This window comes from Schistocerca serialis, chromosome 12 (assembly GCF_023864345.2).
Source record: "Schistocerca serialis cubense isolate TAMUIC-IGC-003099 chromosome 12, iqSchSeri2.2, whole genome shotgun sequence".
In the NCBI taxonomy this organism is placed as follows: Eukaryota; Metazoa; Arthropoda; class Insecta; order Orthoptera; family Acrididae; genus Schistocerca; species Schistocerca serialis.
The window spans coordinates 7,619,513-7,633,085 of record NC_064649.1 but is presented as its reverse complement, the minus strand read 5'-3'; positions in this window follow the sequence as shown (position 1 = coordinate 7,633,085).

The window sequence follows — 13,573 nt, the reverse complement described above, 5'->3', positions numbered from 1 at the left end:
ATCTGACTTTCAGGAATCCCTACAAAAGAATGGCCGTGACTAACAGTAACCTATACCTTTCATGAATCACTCACCTCATAAATATCTAACTACTGATAGGCATAGTTAGCAAATGAAAGATTCTGATATAGAACAAACAGTGTATATATATATATATATATATATATATATATATATATATATATATATATATATATAATCAATTCTTGACATCCATAATTACAAATTTCGTTTTTCTGGCGGACACACGTCCAGATCGTCCGCTTATAGTAACCAGTTATTGATCTTCATACAGAGCGCTACATGGTGTTACCAACATAAAAACCTAAACAGTCTACTTACAATGTACCCTATCGGTGGAGCAATATGAGCCTTTTTCCACTGGTTTTCTTTTCTCTGCCAAAGCAGGACTTGTCAGTTATTTGGAAAGAAACCTATTCGTCAGTACAATTTCAACAGTTAAGCTATGTTAAATTTAAGTAATCCAAAAGTAATTTTATTCGCACAGAAATTTTTCACGTGCTCCAGTTTGTCCAAAACTTACCCCAACCTCCTTACAATGAACTCGTTTCTTTTATTTTTTTACTTTCGTTTGACATCGTCACTGGAAATTTGAACTAATTTACATGTGTAAATGTCCAACTGTTGCCAGTCATTAGATTACAGTCTTTTCAACGAAAGGAATTCTAAACAGGAAACAAAATAGCTTCATACATCCAAAATACTGCTGAGCTTAAACTTTTTTAAACATGCACATTAGAAAAGATAAATATTCCCCTCTTGCAACTGAAAGGAGAAACTTCATAACATAAAAAAATTTTATTTGATAAAACAAGTCTCTTCTTCTGTCCCCCACCCCCTCCCCCAACGTGTACAATAGCAAGATATTTCATTAACATTCAGTGCTCCTCACCCCACAGCCAACCAAGATACCTAAAGAAGGGCACCAATATGTTCACAGTTTCTTGTAAAAGCAACCCAGTACAAATGTAACTTTGAAACGTCCCCTTAGAAAAATTTATGAATGACTGTGCTGATAAACCTCTTACATTATTTGCTTTTCAAACACCTGAGCAAAACTGAACGTACTCAGACATTACTCTCTTTACTTATTCTGATCAACACTAAACTTACACACAATATTTTTAGGGCAACGCAATCTGACTTTTAATAATCTCTACAAAAGAATGACCCTGACTAGCAATAAACTATACCTTTCACAAATCACTTACCTCATAAAAATCTTCGTTACTCGAACTACTGCAATGCAGCGAGCGCCACTACTGCCAGCTAAATAAAAGATTCTAACTACTGAAGGCACTAACAACTTATAGGCATAGTTAGCAAATGAAAGATTTTGATAGAAAACAAACAATGTATTTACCTTAATAGTGTTCAAAAGTCATTATATATATATATATATATATATATATATATATATATATATATATATATATATATATATATATATATCTGTTCATGACATCCAGTCTTACAAATGTACTGTCTCTGATGGACACACGTCCAAACCATCCGCTCTCAAAACTCCGCTATCTCACTTCCCCACATCCACCAATGCTGGCGGCTCACCTCCAACTGCGCAACGCTACGCGCTGTTAACAGCCAACAGCCCAACACAACAATAGCGAATATTCAAACAATGCCACCCAGCCACAGACTGCACACAGCACAGCCAGTGATTTTCATACAGAGCGCTACGTGGCGTTACCAATACAAAAACCTAAGCAGCCTACTTACAACTCCCTCAGATTTACAAATAAGGTAAAGCAGCACGAATTTCGTTGCTGCTTTACCATGAAGTTGTTTTTGTATGTCAATCCTTAAAAAAACGGTTCAAATGGCTCTGAGCACTATGGGACTTAACTACTGAGGTCATCAGTCCCCTAGAACTTAGAACTACTTAAACCTAACTAACCTAAGGACATCACACACATCCATGCCCGAGGCAGGATTCGAACCTGCGACCGTAGCGGTCACGCGGTTCCAAACTGACGCGCTTAGAACCGCACGGCCACACCGGCCGGCCAATCCTTAAAACAGGTGGAAATTTAAGTTCGGGAGAACACTGTTAAGAAGTGTGATGAAGTGCACAATTAATTGATTGCAGAAATCTCTCAGAACAATGTGTGTTGGTCAACTACCGCCAATAGTTTCACATTTTCCTGTGTCAGGGAGGGAGACACCACCATTATGAGTATGCCTGCAACAGACCTGGCGTTCGCCGTACCTAGCTGACGTGACGTCACGAACAAGCGCCGAGGCCTTCCTTTGAGTCGGAGTTGACCGTAGTCGGCTAATGCAAAAAAGAATCAACCGATTTGCTCCATTTTCTTGAGATGAAAACAGTGTGGAATATCCATACTTTGACCCTGTACTGAAGAATACTTACAGTAAGACGACCTTTGTGTTGGGTATATATAGGTGGTCCGTGGCCCCATGGCTATCCGAAACACTTGACCTCCGCCTTTATATTACCAGCAGATCCCGAGGTATGAGCCGCGGAAAAATTCCGTTTTCGTGTGCGGCGTTTTGGAACATATTACACAGCGCATGCTCTCGCATACGTACCAATAGCTACTGCACCTGACGTCAGTAAATTCGGAGTATTTCGTACAGCTGTGTATCGTGAAGAGTGTCTTTCAGACATGCATCTACGTGCAAAACGTATGTTCTGCTGCCAGTGGTGTGGGCACATCGGCCATTACCACAGCGGTAAGCCGAGGACAGAACAGACTGCTTGATGCGGCTATCGGGGTCTCTAGGCAGCAGTTCAGCCGAGGCACTGTGCATCCCGCTCGGGATAAACCCGGTAGGAGTAACTGTGGAGTATGGGGCGGAGACAAACTGGCCGACAACGGGCAGAAGACACGCATTCAGGGGAGGAAATAGTAGACCTTTACACAGGTCAAACCCTGTTCACAGTCTATTCATGGCAAAGGGAAAGGGACAGCTGTGAAAAGACCTGCACTCTTCCCCCACATCAGGGAACGATTGACAGTGAAACGTGTCAGTCCCGGCCAGGGTACGGTTTCTCTCTTAACCTGCGTAGGCCGTTCCCCACGCATTTGTTTCCCATGAACCTCGCTCAGCAGTCTGACTGTGCATACGCAACATCTAGGGCGAACAAAAAAATGGTTCAAATGGCTCTGAGCACTATGGGACTTAACTGCTGTGGTCATCAGTCCCCTAGAACTTAGAACTACTTAAACCTGACTAACCTAAGGACATCACACATATCCATGCCCGAGGCAGGATTCGAACCTGCGACCGTAGCGGTCGCGCGGTTCCAGACTGTAGCGCCTAGAACCGCTCGGCCACTCCGGCCGGCTAGGGCGAACAGACCAGACAACAGCACCACCGGTGAAGACACACAAGTACAGAACAAGGACTAAATGTATAGTCAACAGAGAGCTACGAAAGCAAGCGTTCACTAGACAGTAAAAGAAATCTGGAAACAGCGGACAGTACACGCAGTCGTGTGGAGAAACCTTACCGCGATTTAGGATCGTGCCAACCGAGGGCGAGAGGCTCCAAGTACTGCTGCGGTCCTCGCGTCGGAGCTGAGTGGGAAGCGTGTGGACATCCCTCCTCCTGCACAGCACCGCTGCCGCCAATCTTCCTGTTTCCCTACCCTCTTACCATATGAATTGTTAGTTTTAAGGATTTCCGTTTAACATATTAACAGAATCTTCCGTCAGTTCTTGGTAGAACAACATTATAATAATAAATGAAAAGCACCAGTTTGCTTTTGTTCTACAATGTTACTTTTATTGCTAACCGGTTTTCGGCTTATAAGGCCATCTTCAGACATTTACTGAGTATTGTCACCAAAGAAGTTAAATGTTAGCAGACAACATTGGAAGAGAAGTAACACATCTAGAGTGAAGTAGAAACATACAGTAAGTAACATCTTTGCAATGAAATAGTAAAAACTGAACAGTACATAAGTAACAATGGAGTTGACAGGAAAACCTTAAGCACAAAATAGGAATAGCATGCCTACATAAAAGTTTCTATTAATAAACAGAACTAATAAAATTAGATAAAATTAGTACTAGACAAGGCTGCATCAAGAGGTATGAAACATGGAGAGTGATACACTACCAATTCTGTATTTACATTCACAACTGTCTCTTCTTTCGTTGCGTATCACTCTCCATGTTTCATAGATCTTGATGCAGCCTTCTCTAGTACCAATTTTATCTTATTTTATTAGTTTTGTTTATTAATAGAAACTTTTATGTAGGCATGCTATTCCTATTTTGTGCTAAAGTTTTCCTGTCAACTCCATTGTTATTTATGTACTGTTCAGTTTTTACTATTTCATTGCAAAGATGTTACTTACTGTATGTTTCTACTTCACTCTAGATGTGTTACTTCTCTTCCTATGTTGTCTGCTAACATTTAACTTCTTTGATGGTAATACTCAGTAAATGTCTGAAGATGGCCTTGCAAGCCGAAAACCGGCAAGCAATAAAAGTAATATTGTAGAACAAAAGCAAACTGGTGCTTTTCATTTATTATTTTTTCCTATTTAATTTCAAGTTTACAACTATTCAAAGCTTCTGCAAGGTGACTTAGGATTAAGCGAATTGTAAGTCGGGGAGATATCACAAGCATTATGGTTTCTCTCGAAAATAATGAATGAGGAAACTTAAGGCTACTAAATGAGACACAAATCACACTTACTTTGACCGACTGCGACATAGTCGCGTATTTATACCTAACCTTACTTGATGATTTATGTCGAGAACAGTAGGCATTCGTCTTACGTCGATACGTTAGTCGCTCTAAGCCTGTAATTGATTATGTCCTACCTATTCATGGAATGTATAGCCAGACTATATAACTTTATTTATTGACTGTTAATATGTTGCTTAAATTTCTGTGGGAGACATGTCACGATGTATGTGAAGCCCTCTGGTGGTTAAGTTCTTACGATCGTTGCGCGCCTACATAACATCCTGGCGGCCGACCCAACAGAGGGCGCTTATCATTGATCTGTCTTTTTTAGCTGTCATATAGACATTTCATCTCTCATAAGCAATTTATACGTTGCTACAGGCAATGTATTACCTGCATTAATTGCTGACCATAAATTCACCATAAAAAGGGTCGAACCCATTCTCTTCATATATTTCCTTTTAATAATTGTATATGGGTAACTGTATTCGTCTTTCAATGTATCACAATTGGTTTCTATGATAGTTATCAATTGTAAGGTCTGCTACACGTATTTTACATAATGTGTTTTTATCAGATAATATATTTTTTGCGTAAATGATGGCTTCATTTAAGCCCACAGTAGCGATATATAGGGTGGATGTAGGCAAACAGATTTCTGGTAGCTAGCGTTACTTCAGCAGCCAGTTGCAATAATCACTGAGTGGACGATGTGGCCTATTCTACACCTTATTTTAGATCTTTGTGACGATGCTGTGCTGATTATATTTATATGTTTTGACGATACCATTATGGCCTTATCACTTTAGAACATGGTGTAAAAAAGGTACGTTTTACCGTATCTTATCTGTGCATTTCCCTGGTTGTATGATAGTATATTGTGATACGTATTGCTGTATTATGGTGAAAGACACACTGCTCACTAGCTGTATATATTTGTATACTGTAGATCTGAGGATGGGCATTACGGACTGAAACCGGTCATCGTCAAAAGAATTGATATTGTGATCAGAGACTGGAATAAAAAAACATTTGACACTTACTTTCCTTTATTCCGATAAAATTATAGACAAAAACAAATGACAAACAGTGAGAATAAAGCCTTGGCATATCAAACAGGGGCCAGGGGGAGAGGTGCTGATAATTGTGCAAGTAAACTAACTGCAACTATGAAGCGCTCTGTGATTCGGGTGATGTTATTTGAAATGAGGTAGTACTACAGAAGGGAACACGTCCCACCTGCGGTTGGAGTGAAAAACGACTGTTCATCGATTCGAAATGCAAGTCTTCAAAATGAAGCTTGATGGAAATTTTATAAGGTGACTTCAGTTTCCCTGCACATCGTCTCGCGGTTGCGGCTGGATCTCTCAGTAGTTTTGTGGAGGGAGGCCGAAGCGGCTGCAAAATCAGTCAGTGGTAAAATGCAAGTCACTCGGAAATTCTTTATGCCCCACGATAAATCAGTTTTGACGGCGGCATTAGACAGCAACCAAGTCGCAGAGGGAAGTTCAGATGAAGCTGTTCGTGAAGGAGAAGACGAAGCCCAAGATGAAGTGATTTCTGCTCGAATGTTTGCTACAGGGTAATGTCGCACTGCCGCGTTTTGCGTCTTTCATTGAATTCACACTGGCTGGGCTCCAGATCTTTGAGTGCCAACTGAATGCTCCTTGGAATACGCTAGTCCCCCTCCATGGGCTCTACTCTGTTTGGCTAACCGATAATTTCGTCCTACCACCTTACACAGAAGTCCCCCCCCCTCTCTCTCTCTCTCTCTCTCTCTCTCTCTCTCTCTCTCTCTCTCTCTCTCTCTCTACCACCCCCCCCCCCCCAATTTTTGGAGGTACTTTGGCATCTTGTGCCATCTGGGGAAAGACTCCACAATTTCTGCTTTTGTTCACAACAGTGCTTTCTGTTAGAATGTTTTTTTCTTTCCAGGTTGCAAAATGTTGGCACTGGGAGCTTGCACCATAGTAGGTCGTATCTGTGTATCCACGAAGCATTGTGTGCCCCCAGGGCGAAGTCAGGAAAAACTGCCTGGCTGTTGGATACTGACCCACCTAGGGAGACCTGCCTAGGGAGACCTCCTGCAAAATCGCTTTACGGTTGGCAGCCTACTCTTACTGTGCGTGCAGCGTCCAGAATGCTTTCAATATTCTCTCCCTTCCGAGAGCCAATCTCAAATGTGACTCAAGAATAAACTGAGTAAAGTTACATTACAATTACCAGTACTTGTGCTTACCATATTCCCTCCTCCATCCGAACAAGCCTCAGGAGACGGAACAGTACCGACCGACCGCCGTGTCATCCTCGGATGATAAGCATCACCCGATCCGAATACGGAGGGGCATGTGGTCAACACATCACTCTCCCGGCCGTTGTCAGTTTTCGTGACCGCAGCCGTTATTTCTCAATCAACTGGGCTCACAAGGACTGAGGTCCCATCCCTGTGATGACCAAGCCTGATGGTGCTTAACTACGGAGATTTGACGGGGACTGGTCTTACCAATGTGGCAAGGGTGTTGGCATAATATTCACTGGCGTTAATTACATATTCTGCTCAAATGTGTCTTTCATTATGAACCTGCATACAGCACGTGACTGTGGAAAAATGATTGCACAACCATCAATATGGTCTTATTAAAATGATAGCTCAAATGAGCTTCTTATGGACGTGTTTTTGAAGAAAGAGGATACCATACAGGCATCAGGTTTCAGAAGGTTTACACTACCAGAGTTCCCAAAAATCCTTTCCACTGTTAAGTTAAAAGTCGTAAATGTATTTTTCATCACTAAATAAGTAAGCTGTTTGGAGATATAGTGCAGAAAAACATTAGTATCTTTGCGAACACGCCCATAACACACGTACAGCTTCGTTTTACTCCTTGCCTGTGACGGCACCAGAACTTCAGTCAGTAACAGAGCGTTTCCGATCACGTGACCAAATCCGGAAATTTAATGATTTTTCCATAAAAGTAAGATATTTTGTGGTAATGTTGTCCGAAAATGCTATTCAAATGTTATAGTCATTCAGAACAACAACGATCTATATTTAAGTAGGTACTCAGGAAGCAACCTCATGGTGTGTGGCGGAGGGTACTAGTGATCATTTCCTTTCCTGTTCCACTCGCAAATGGAGCGAGGGAAAAATGACAGTCTATATGCCTCCGTACGACTCCTAACTTCTCGTGTCTTATCTTCGTGGTCGTTCCGCGCGATGTATGTTGGCGGCAGAAGAATCGTTCTGCAGTCAGCTTCGAAATCTCTTCTCAAAATTTTCTCAATGCTTTTTTCTAGAAAAGAACGTTGCCTTCCCTCCAGGGATTCCCAATTTGAGTTCCCGAAGCATCTCCATAACACTTACTTCTTGTACGAACCTACCGGTAACAAAAATAGCAGCGCACCTGTGAACTGCTTCTATGTCCTCCGTCAATCCGACCTGATACGGATCCCAAACACTCGAGCAGTACTCAAGAATATGTCGCACAAGCGTCCTATATGCGGTCTCCTTTACAGGTGAACCACTCTTTCCTAAATTTCCCCCAACAAACCGAAGTCGACCACTCTGCTCCCCCACTACAGTCCCCACACGCTCGTTCCATGTCATACCGCTTTGCAACGTTACGCTTAGACACTTAACCGACGTGACTGTCAAAAGCAGGACACTGGTAATACTGTATCCAAACATTACAGGTTTGATCTTCCTACTCTCATCCGCATAGACTTACAATTATCCATGTTTAGCGCCTGTGCCGTTCGTCACACCAAGTGGAAATTTTGTCTAAGCCGTCTTTTACCTTCCTACAGTTACTCAACTTCGACACCTTACCGTACACCACATCATCATCAGCAAACAACCGCAGAATGCTGCGCACCATGTTCCCCAAATCATTTACTCGCGTATAAAAGAAACCATCAGCCTCGATTACCTAGGTTTCAGCACAAATAATTCAGCCTTCTTCAGAAGACAGTTTATGATTTGTCTAAGAGGGCATGGCCTAGAAATAAAACTAAAGTAGCCCGAATAGGCGTAGTCACATTTTAAAAATGTAGTACCTAAGTACTAAGTCAACACCAAGACTTAAGGGGAGGTTTACTATCTGTTGGTTCATAAAATCGATTTTTTTTTTAAATCGCATTTTTGGATCCATAAAAGTGTTTAGAATCCACTCTTGAAACGGTTTTCCGAATACAGAACGGAAATGTTTCTTATTCGCGGCTGAACAAAAAAAATGCACCTGCCTGAAATCGGCCTTTTTCACGCAACATTTTTCTTCTTTCGGAGGACGAGTTATTGTACCGGTGCATGGGAGGAAACACACAAAATTCAAAGGAAAGTTTGAACGCGTGTGTTTGGAAGTTAGCCCCCAAGCATATGCATTCTGGTGCGAAGACTGTGGAGATTGCGACTTTCCTGGCAGTGAGCAGCTTCAACGAAGGGTATTCAGCAATTCTGAAGACCATGACAACGATGGACGTCACCCTGGGACTCAACCAGACGCAGTTTGTCAAGCATTCGGACGACCACCGGATTTGAGCGGCCGAAAACCGCTTGACACCGGCCGTACGAACGGCTCTTCAGCGGCGCAGGATGGCCCAGATCGAGCAGAACGCCCTCTGTGAGGAAGAGTAAGGACTAGTTTATGGACCCAAATTAGCAGATTGAACGTACGTTGCATAATATTGCGTTTATAAGTAGTCAAAACTTCAAATGCGTTTTTCTCGAAATGACTTTTCTTTTTTCGCGCGTTATGGTAACTTCAAATCTACTGAACCGATTGGCATGATTCTTGTTTCCGACGAAGCTAACTAGATAGGAGTTGTACCACTTTTATTCCGACCCTTCAACCACAAATATTTTTACTCGGCCGACAAAAAATCGATGAAAAAACCCTATCTTTTGAGATGGCCGCCATTTTGTTTCCTATCGTCCACAAAACTTAAGCAAGGTACAACTCCTACAGAATCTTATATACTTCGCTAACGTCGACTCAATTTTGATTTCAGACGAGCCGGCTGACCTGTGACATACCGCGCGTGGAGGTCTACATGGAAATTTGGTTTCGTTCCGATGGCACTTCCGCCTTTGCTCTTCGACATTTCTGGTCGAAAAAATTCCAGTTTGTAGAGGAAATATCAATAAACATTTTGACTAAATTTGATATTGATATCTAACACACATCCCGAGAAAAAAATGCTCAAAGAACATGATTTTTTCGGGTCTAAGATAGTAAACCTCCCCTTAAGTCTTGATGTTGACTTAGTACTTATGTACCACATTTTTAAAATGTGACTACGCGTATTTGGGCTACTTTAGTTTTATTTCTAGACCATCCACTCTTAGACAAATTATAGATTCAAGTATATCTTCTGAAGAAGGCTCAATTATTTGGGCTGAAACCTAGGTAAAGGTTGGTTTCGTTACCACTATCGAGGCTGATAGTTTCTTACATATTAGATTATGACGATTGCCGACTGTGCTGCAATGTTGAAAGTACAAAAATTTACTCGCGTGCACGTAGAGAAAGACAGCACTCGTATCACACTTCCCTCCAGACGCTACCCTTGTCTCCGATGAACACTCGCCGTCGAGGACGACATATTGGGTTCTGTTACTTACGAAGTCTTCGAACCATTCACGTATTTGTGAAATCGTTGATAGTCTGGAACGGGACACCAGGTCAAATTGTTTACGGAAATATAGAAATATGGAATCTGCCTGTTGCCCTTCATCCAAAGTTCTTAGTATATCATGTGAGAAAAGGGCAAGGAGAGTTTCGCATGAGCGATGCTTTCTGAAAACCATATTATTAAAATACGAAAACGGATTGTTTGTAACGCTCGCCACGGAATGCGAAAAGAATGCTGTGGATTGAGGACGGGAGCTCCAAGATGCAGATGCAAGGATGGTTTCAGCGTTCCTGGAACGGAGACAGGTTTGATGATTTGCCCAGGTACAACCTAGGTGCCGCGCGTGCACGTGTTGTGCTGCAGCTACAAAGTGGTGACAGGTACGCACGGCGGTGCGAAGGCAGCACTGGTGCCACTAACTTCGCTTCGCAATCTGGCGACCCCGCCAGGCGCCGGAGTCGCTGCTCGCCAGAGGGACGTCAGACGCCGGCAGGCAAGCAGCCAGCCAGCACCTGAAGACGCGACCCGCGGTCAGCGCGGCTTAATTGCGTCAGCTTCTCCTTCTCTCTCGCTCTCTGGCGTTGTTTTTCCGACACGAGAGAAACCCCCCCCTTCTCGCCGTCCCATCCATTCCCTGAGGCCGCGCCGTCCGCTCCTTTCCGACCTCGCGCCAGCCGAACCGGACACTGATGGCCGCTTATTAGGACTCGGGGAGAGTAGAGAGTAACTCACTGCGCTTCCTCATAGCGGACAAGCGTCTCTCCCGTCCATCACAATACGGCTCTACTGCTTGCCACCTCTCACCTCTTAGCGCCTGTATTAGTAGCTAAAAGACGAAAAGAAACTTTGAAAACGGATTAGAACACAATAAAATATTTATTTACGATGGTTACTAGCTTCAGTTAGTATGTGACCATCAGACCATTTATACTATGATGGTGGCGGTAAACAGACAAGGTGTTATGACTCCACAAACATCAACTACTCAAACTTGAAGTTTGTGTAGTCTTTAACACTTGCTCAATTCAACGCCATCGTCTACGATCATGGCATAAATGATATGAAGATGGTCATATTCTGGTCGAAACTGGTAATCATTGTAAATATTTCATTGCAGACAAGACTGTTTTTAAGCCACTTTTAAAGTACTTTTAGCTAGACCCCTGTTTCTCCTGGAGAATTGTTCGCAAAAATTACTGAAAAGAAAGTGTTTTGAAGAAAATTTAATGGCCATAATCGCATTCAATACTGTTTACTCCTGATGACTGGTTTCAACAGTTAAGAAATCATCTGATATTTAAAACTTGTTATATGTCCTGCTCCATTATGACTGCATCACACATGTACAGTCTGTACACTTTAATGGAACAGGATACATAACAAGTTCGAAACATCAGAAGGTGGCAGTCTTAACTTGTCAAACCAGTTGTCAAAAATAAATAGTATTATGTAAATAGAATGGGGAGTGGGGGAAAGCAAAGAAAAGGATTAAAGCAAAGAAAAGGATTAAAGCAAAGAAAAGGATTAAAGCAAAGAAAAGGATTAAAGCAAAGAAAAGGATTAAAGCAAAGAAAAGGATTAAAGCAAAGAAAAGGATTAAAGCAAAGAAAAGGATTAAAGCAAAGAAAAGGATTAAAGCAAAAGCAAAGGAAAGGATTAAAGCAAAAGCAAAGAAAAGGATTAAAGCAAAAGCAAAGAAAAGGATTAAAGCAAAAGCAAAGAAAAGGATTAAAGCAAAAGCAAAGAAAAGGATTAAAGCAAAAGCAAAGAAAAGGATTAAAGCAAAAGCAAAGAAAAGGATTAAAGCAAAAGCAAAGAAAAGGATTAAAGCAAAAGCAAAGAAAAGGATTAAAGCAAAAGCAAAGAAAAGGATTAAAGCAAAAGCAAAGAAAAGGATTAAAGCAAAAGCAAAGAAAAGGATTAAAGCAAAAGCAAAGAAAAGGATTAAAGCAAAAGCAAAGAAAAGGATTAAAGCAAAAGCAAAGAAGAGTATTAAAGCAAAAGCAAAGAAAAGGATTAAAGCAAAAGCAAAGAAAAGGATTAAAGCAAAAGCAAAGAAGAGGATTAAAGCAAGAGCAAATAAAAGGATTAAAGCAAAAGCAAAGAAATGGATTAAAGCAAAAGCAAAGAAAAGGATTAAAGCAAGAGCAAAGAAAAGGATTAAAGCAAAAGCAAAGAAATGGATTAAAGCAAAAGCAAAGAAATGGAATGAAGCAAAGAAATGGAATGAAGCAAAGAAATGGAATGAAGCAAAGAAATGGAATGAAGCAAAGAAATGGAATGAAGCAAAGAAATGGAATGAAGCAAAGAAATTGAATACAGGAGAGGAGAAAAGGAAAGGAGTTAATGATATCAGCTGCATCGCGACTTTATGCAGAATCAGCGGCGACGAGTGAAAATGTGTGCAGGTCTGGGATTCCAAACCCCGGGATCCCCTGCTCCCTGGGCAGTTCCGTTAACCACTGTGCCACCCGGACACTGCGTTTATAGCAAATGAGCGGACTGTCCCGGCACTCTCCCTAATGGACCCACACTCCTACCAGTCGCCTCCATGCTCGCTACTTGGAGGGTCCCGCAGGAGACCGGACGTAATCGTGCATCCACACTGAAGGTGGTGGATTCATTGCCCATCGAAGCGAATCGATGATACATAGGCGTAGTGTCGTCTCTTTCAGACATGCATATAATCGTAGAAATAAGTAGTACTGCGTGCGACTGCAACTATTAAATTTTCTTCAAAGCAATTACAGAGCGCTCTTTCTTAAATATAATAATGAAAAATTTCAAAAGAAAGTGTGTAGATTCACTGGAAATGGACCTAAGTGTTTTCTGCTGAAGCAGAACTCCAGTATCTGCATGTGCAGTGGTGTTCATTCCAAAGACTGGTTTGAAGTAGGTCTCTACGCTGCTCTATTCTGTGGAAGCCGCCTCATTTCCGAATAGCTGCTGCAACCTACATTCTTCTGCATCTGCTTACTCTAATCATCTCTTCTCTCGTTCAACAATTATACCCCTCCTCCTCCCCCCCCCCCACCCCGTCATTTCCCTCCAGTACCAAACTGATCATTTCTGCATTCCTGGATGGCTCAGAATGCGTCCCATCAATTAATCCCTCCTAGTCAGGTTGTGACACAAATTTGTCACCCCAATTCTGTTCAGTACCTCATGAGTTGCGTGATCTGCCCAAATCATCTTTAGTAGTCCTCTGTAGCACCACATGTAAAAACATTCGATCCTCTTC